Here is an 8167-nt window from a genome sequence, read left to right as displayed (position 1 = left end):
AGTTAAAAACCAGCCTGGCCGACATAGTGAAATCTATCTCTACTAAAAATACAAAAATTAGCTGGGTATGGTGGAGCACACCTTAATCCCAGTTACTCAGGAGGCTGAGGCAGGAGAATTGGTTGAACCTGGGAGGCGGATGTTGCAGCGAGCTGAGATCATGCCACTGCACTCCGGCCTGGCCGATAGAGCAAACTCCATCTCAAATAATAATAAATAATAATAATAACAATAATAATAATTCCATGGAAGATAGTTGGATTTGAGGAAGCTAGAAGAATTCAGGATCTAGTCCTCTCTACGGGTAAATCAAAGAACTCATAAATAAAGCACAGGGCTGCAATCTAATAACAGGTGTAAAGCTTTTCTTCATACACATAACTTTTCCTCTCTACATTGATTGAACAGGAATCTCAGGCTGGGTGCGGAGGCTCATGCTTGTAATCCCAGCACTTTGGGAGGCCACGGTGAGTGAATCACTTGAGTCCAGAAGTTGGAGATCAGACTGGGCAACACATCGAAACCCCATCTCTACAAAAAAAAAAAAACAAATCGGTAGGTCGTGGTAGCATGTGCCTATAGTCCCAGCTACTAGAGAGGCCGAAATGGGAGGATCACTGGAGCCCTGGAGGTCAGGGCTTCAGTGAACCATGATTGTAGCATTGCACTCCAGTCTGGGTGACAGAGCAAGACAGCGTCTTAAAAAAAAAAAAAAAAAAAAGGAATCTCAGATTATAAAACCCCTTGAGGCTAGGAAGCCAAAAAAAGACAGACTTCAGATGTTTTTTTCTGCAGTCTGAAGGTTCCTGGGCCTGCCAGGAAGTGACGATTTTTACTTGTTCGCTGTGAGGCTGGGAACCCCGGAAGCTAGGCATTCTATGCACATTCACAAATATATTGCAATCAAAGCTTTGGTAATATAGTCAATGTCTCCAATTGTATCCTACGTAAAAAGAGAGCAAATTCTTAAACTTCAAATAACCATATTGTCATAAGAATACTCATGAATAGTGTCTGAATTTTAGAGGGATCCACTCTTGCCTGGATGACACAGCAAGACCCTGTCTCAGAAAAAAAAAAAAAAAAAAATTAAAGCTTCAGTTTAGATGGCTGTTAAACACAGAATTAAAAATTAATGCTTCTTGTGGATTTACCAAAAGCAGATTTAGGCCGGGCATGGTGGCTCACACCTGTAATCCCAGCACTGTGGGAGACTGAGGCAGGCAGATCACCTGAGGTCAGGAGTTCGAGACCAGCCTGGCCAACATGGTGAAACCGCAACTCCACCAAAAACACAAAAATTAGCTGTGTGTGGTGGCACGTGCCTGTAATCCCAGCTACCTGAGGCTGAGGCAGGAGAATCACTGGAACTGGGAAGTGGAGGTTGCAGTGAGCTGAGATCGCGCCACTGCACTCTAGCCTAGGCGACAGAGCGAGACTCTATCTCAAAAATAAATAAGTCAAAATAAAAGCAGATTTATATTTCAAGGAAATCTTGTTGTACTAACATAGGGGACCAGATTTTTAGTTTTTAAATCAGTGTAGGTTTGTTTTGTTTGTTTTTTACTTCTCCTAGAGCTTTCAGATGAGAATATCAGTGTAGTTTTAATAGGAAAGTTAAATCTTTAGAAAGACTCGTGAATAATTTCCTTCTAATTTTAGCCAACCTGATCACATACAAAAATTTCTTTCACAAATTCATCCTTCCCCAAAAGATGGGAAGGATGAATTATATGTGTCTCTGCTCGATGTTTCAAGGTCATAAAACTATAAACCCAACCTAAAAACAGAGTGATCTTTGTTCCTGTAGTTCTTTGATAAATAAAACTAATTTAGTATTGCTGGTTTATTGAAAACAGCTCTGTTTTATACATATACATACATATATACATTGTAATGAGCCAAATACCTTTTAGTTCACGTGATTTAACTATATCTTTGATAAACAAGCTGGTTTTAAATTGGTTGATAAAATAGAAATACCTCAAGCTTTTCTTTCTCTCTCTTTTTTTTTTTTGGAAACAGAGTCTCTCTTTGTTGCCCAGGCTGGAGTGCAGTGGCACAATCTGCACACACCTTTCACGACTTAGCACTTCTATGACATGCTTAGGCCTCTGCTTTGACCTAAAGTTCCCCTTTGTTAGGTAACAAGTTATTTTACTTTAGGACACAAAAAGTTACCATACAAGATCCTTTCTCATTCCAAATTATTCTTTTTTCTTTTAACCGTACTTATCAAAAATATATCCTCATACCTTTCTTCACATCTCTCTCCTACTTACGGGTTCCTTTCTATCCTGTTTTTCTTTCTTTCATAAATCCATATTTTGGATATATGAAAACACATGTTCGCCAGGTGCAGTGGCTCACACCTTCAATCTCAACACTTTGGGAGGTGGCCGCTTGAGCCTAGAAATTCGAGACCAGTCTGGGCAGTGTGGCAGGATCCTATTTCTATTTTTTTTTTAATTTAAAAAAAGTTAAAACAATTTTTAAGTATATAAAAAACTCAAATAAAGCAAAAACATGTTTTTACACATTTTAAATAGTTTTTCTCATCAAACATACATATTATTTTTTGGTACACTTTGTCTACAGAATTGTATAGATTAATTAGAATTTTTAATTCTTAGCAACCTTAATTTCTAGTGAAAACCTAGGAAGCAAAAAACATTTAAATGACAGTCACATATTAGTATTTTACAGATGGGAACCATTTATAATTTTAGAAACATGTTTCCCCATCGCATAATTTTTATATGTTTTAACCCCTATAAATTTGGTAGTTCCATAAAATTTAAGAAACCAAAAACAAACTTATATTTATGTTCAGCAATTTATGTATTTGTGTTTTATCTTACTTGGAAATGACCAATATATTTAATGAGTATCTGTCAGTTAAGGTAGCATAACATGACTTTAAGATTTCGAAGTCCGGCCAGGCACAGTGACTCACGCCTGTAATCCCAGCACTTTGGGAGGCTGAGGCGGAGGACTGCTTGAGACCCGGAGTTCGACAGCAGCCTGGCCAACATGGTGAAACCCCATCTCTACCAATAATACAAAAAGTAGCTGGGTGTGGTGGCGCACACCTGTAATCCCAGCTACTCAAGAGGCTGAGGCATGAGAATCACTTGAACCTGGGAGGCGCCAGGTTGCAGTGAGCCAGGATCACACCACTGTACTCCAGCCTGAGTGACAGAGGAGACTCTGTCTCAAAAAAAAAAAAAAAAAAAAAAGATTTCAAATTCTATGAAAAGCTCATTTATAGAGATTCATCCTATTTACATTTACGTAATTTATATTTTTAACAATTATACCTCCATTAATTATGAATACTGAGATATTACACAAAGCTAGTACTCATTTCCAGGTATTTTCTTGTTCACTATTTTCATAGCCTGTGACTCTCAGGCGTTCACTTAAGAAGCTTAAAGTTAAATACATGGATATTTTGCCAGTAACTCCTAAGACAGAGCTGTTTACATTAAACCAGCAATACTAAATTAGTTTTATTTATCAAAGAACTACACAAAGATCACTCTGTTTTCAGGTTGGGTTTAAAGTTTTATGACCTTAAGCCAGGCAAGGTGGCTCACGCTTATAATCTGAACACTTTGGGAGGCCCAGGTGGGCAGATCATCTGAGGTCAGGAGTTCGAGACCAGCCTGGCTAATATGGTGAAACCATGTCTCTAATAAAAATGCAAAAATTAGCAGGGTGTGGTGGCACATGTCTGTTATCCCAGCTACTCAGGAGGCTGAGGCAGGAGAATCACTCGAACCCTGGAGGCGGAGGTTGCAGTGAGCTGAGATTACACCACTGCACTCCAGCCTGGGTGAGAGTGAGACTCCATCTCATAAAAAAAATAAAATAAAATAAAGTTTTATGACCTTGAAGCATCTAGCAGAGACACATATAATCTTATCTGACTCGCAAACCCAGGGGAAGACGTACGCTGCAAATACTAAAGATGAACGTGCATGGTGGCTCACGCCTATAATCCCAGCACTCTGGGAGGCCGAGGCGGGTGGATCACTTGAGGCCAGGCATTTGATTTTTAATTTTAATTTTAACGTTTTTGTCTTGAGGCCAGAAGTTTGAGACCAGTCTGGCCAATATGGCAAAACCCATTCTTTACTAAAAATACAAAAAAAAAAAAAAAAAAATTAGCCAGGGGTGGTGATGAGCACCTATATAGTACCATCTACTTAGGAGGTTGAAGCATGAGAACCACTTGAACCTGGGAGGTGGAGGTTGCAGCGAGCTGAGATTGCACCTGGGTGACAGACAGAGACTCTGAGAAAAAAAGAAGGAAGGAAGGAAGGAAGGAGGGAGGGAGGGAGGGAGGGAGGGAGGGAGGGAGGGAAGGAAGGAAGGAAGGAAGGAAGGAAGGAAGGAAGGAAGGAAGGAAGGAAGGAAGGAAGGAAGGAAGGAAGGAAGGAAGGAAGGAAAGGAAAGGAAAGGAAAGGAGGGAGGGAGCCGGGCGCGGTGGCTCAAGCCTGTAATCCCAGCACTTTGAGAGGCCGAGACGGGTGGATCACGAGGTCAGGAGATCGAGACCATCCTGGCTAACACGGTGAAACCCCGTCTCTACTAAAAAATACAAAAAACTAGCCGGGCGTTGTGGCGGATGCCTGTAGTCCCAGCTACTCGGGAGGCTGAGGCAGGAGAATGGCATGAACCCGGGAGGCGGAGCTTGCAGTGAGCTGAGATCCGGCCACTGTACTCCAGCCTGGGCGACAGAGCGAGACTCTGCCTCAAAAAAAAAAAAAAAAAAAAAAAAAAAAAAAGAAAGGAGGGAGGAAGGAAGGGAGGGAAGGAAGGAAAAAAGAAAAGAAAATGCTAAAGATATTTCTATTTTTATTTTATCAACAAATTTAAAACAAGCTTATTTATCAAAGATGTGGTTAAATCACATGAACTAAAAGGTATTTGGGTTCATTACTATGTTATATATGTAGGTATATGTAATATGTATACATGTATTTATATATGTATGTATCTACAGAGGTGTGTGTGTGTGTATGTGTGTGTATATATATATGTACATTTTTTTTTTGAGACAGGATCTCACTCTGTCACCCAGGCTGGAGTGCAGTGGTACAATCACAGCCCATGGAACCTTCTACTTCGCAAGTTAAAGTGATTCTTCTGCCTCAGCCTCCCCAGTAGCTGGGACTACAGGCACACGCCACCATGCCTGGCTAATTTTTGTATTTTTTTTGTACAGATGGGGTTTTGCCATGTTGCCTAGGCTTATCTGGAACTCCAGCTACTGGGCTCAAGCAATCCACCCACCTCAGCCTCCCAAAGTGGTGGGACTAAAGACGTTTGACACCGTACCCAACCTATATACATATTTTTTTAGAGATGGGGTCTTGCTATGTTGCTTAAACTGTCCTTGAACTCCTGGGCTCAAGTAATCCTCCTGCCTTAGCCCCGAGTAGCTGGGAAAACAGGCATGCTCCACCATGCCCTGCTCACTATAAATTTGAACAAGTTTAATTAATCTAAGTTAACCTGAATAGAATGCCTTAAGGAATTTCTGGACTATTGTGTCAGATTTCAAATTGGAGACACAACGCACGACATGAAAAAACATACTCTTATTTGCTTGACAGCTCCATGCAGGTAGAGAAGCATTTTAGGAGGGTTTTTCAGCTTTTTTCTGGCCCTGTGTAGCAGACAAAGCAATTTTTATTCTGAGCGGAGATCCTTTTTGTTATTGCACTGAGTTCACAATTTTGACCTCTTTGATCTGAGAGCCTAATTTTTATAAACATTTCTCTCGTTCTGTTCTTTCTAATAGCAGCCCTTCCATGGACTGGTCCATCACCCAAAGCAACTGTTAGACAGGCAAACCTAAATTTACATTTCCAAAAGGTGTCTAGGTTGTGGGTTGCCATGGAGCTGTTGTAATTTGTAGAGCCATTAATTTGAAAACCTTTTAAAACCTCTTCCTTATTGGTTTTTATCTTGGCTGGAAAGTGATATTGTGGGTTTATCTTAATACCAGCAGAAATGTCAGCAGATTTCAAGTAGGCAGAAAAAAGAGAGAGCACTTAACTCTGTAGTTGGCAGTTTTAAAATTCAGTATAAGGAAAAAGCAAACTTGGGGAGTTCAAATGATTCCCATCATGCCATTGATTTTAAAATGTGCATGAGGAAAAGCCATGTAGCTGGCTGTTAATGTTTGAGAATGTCATTCCCTTTCTTATGAATCTCAAAAGCAAAGAAAATCCTATAAATCCTGGAGTTTGCACAAGTATTTCAATGGTGGTGATGCCCTAGTTTCTTTTAACTGGCCATCTCATACCCACCTTTTGAAATTGTTTTGTTGTTGTTATTGAGACAGGGTCATTCTGTCAACCAGGCTGGAGTGCAGTGGTGCGATCACAGCTCAACGTGGCCTCTACCTCCCAGATTCAAGCAATTCTTATGCCTCAGCCTCCTGAGCTCAAGCAATCCCCCCCACCTCGGCCTCCCTCGTAGCTGGGCCTACAGGCATGGACCAACACGCCTGGCTAATCTTTGTATTTTTTGTAGAGACAGAGTTTTGTAATGTTGTCCAGGCTGGTCTTGAACTCCTGAGCTCAAGCCATCCTCCCACCTTGGCCTCCCAAAGTGCTGGGATTATAGGCGCGAGCCATTGTGCCAGGCCTGCACTCAACATTTATTTATTTATTTGTTTTTAAATGTTTCCTACGGTACCAAACCATTTATGTTTATTTTTGCTATCGGATGATTAGAAGATGTTCACAAGCACAAAAAAAAAAAAAAAAAAAAAAAAAGGCCACATCATTTACAGACGTGGGAAACCAAACCAAAATCAGAGTGCTCACAAAATTTCAACCAAGGTGCTGCACATCAAACAAAATATTCAGCCAGGCATCCAGAACCAAAAGTGAGTTCACCAGAAAAGACTTGCTGTCTAGACAGAAAATAAATTCTGTAGAAACCAGAGCCCTCAAACCAGAAGGGCACTTCTGTTTATACCAGAAAGTGCTTGCGAAAAGCAAAGCAGCAAATGAAAAAACAAAACTGGCCAGACACAGTGGCTCACCCATGTAATCCCACCACTTTGGGAGGCCGAGGTGGGCAGATCACTTGAGGTCAAGAGTTCAAGATCAGCCTGGCCAACATAGTGCAATCCAGTCTCTACCAGAAATACAAAAATTAGCCAGACGTTGTGGTGCGCGCTTGTAGTCTCAGCTACTGGGGAGGCTGAGGTACAAGAATCGCTTGAACCTGGGAGGAGGAGGTTTCCTTGAGCCGTGATCCTGCCAAGCACTCCAGCCTGAGCAGCAGGGCAGGACTCTTTTGGGTGACAGAGCAAGACTGTCTCAAACACACACACACACACGCCCCAACAAAACTCCAACCTTTATACTCCCAAGAAGGATGCAAGGTCCTTTGTTTAAGGAAGCCTTATAACTAAATTACATCCACGATAAAGTAAAAAGGAACTGACCAAAGGGAGGGAGTCTGAGTATTCAAGGAGATTCACCAGAACAGAAAATCAACTCCTGGAAAGGCAGTCTGCAGAGGGCTCAGTCAACGCTGCATTAGATTTCAGGAAACTCTGATTCGTCCAAGATGAGTTCACTTCAGAGTTCACTTCAGTCCCACTTCTGGCTCCACTATGTGACATTGCATAACAGATACAGGGAGACTCTAAAATAAAATGAAATTTTTTGGAAATAGGTACTGCAATGGGAATAAGCAGGCCATAGGAAACTATGTGTGAATTTAGAGAGGTGAAGGAAGATAAAGGTTTTTAGAGGAAAAAGGAGGAGGATCACAGGATTGTTTTGAGATATTTATCCTTGGCTACAAGGATCAAGGATATGAGTGGCACCAGTTTGAGGCTGGACAGGCAATTGCTGGGCAGATGTCCTTGCAGAAGTATTCTTTGTTGACAGGTTGTGAAAGTCATTATGCAAGCTGGTTGTTTGCAGTCTTCTGTGATAGTTCTTGTTGTCAGGTTTTGTGCATGATAAATCCCCTTCATGTTCCTGGCTTTACTTCTCAGGGTTTTTAACAAAAGGAACTCCATTTTGATTCTGACAAGGTTCATAGGCTGGGTGACTGGGATCTGTCCTTAGTCAGGGAGGAGGCAGTGAGTCAGATTCTAAAGCCCTCACGGTCTGTGCCTGGCATCCCC

Source organism: Macaca fascicularis, chromosome 12, assembly GCF_037993035.2.
Source record: "Macaca fascicularis isolate 582-1 chromosome 12, T2T-MFA8v1.1".
NCBI classification, from domain to species: domain Eukaryota; kingdom Metazoa; phylum Chordata; class Mammalia; order Primates; family Cercopithecidae; genus Macaca; species Macaca fascicularis.
This window is presented reverse-complemented; position numbering follows the sequence as displayed.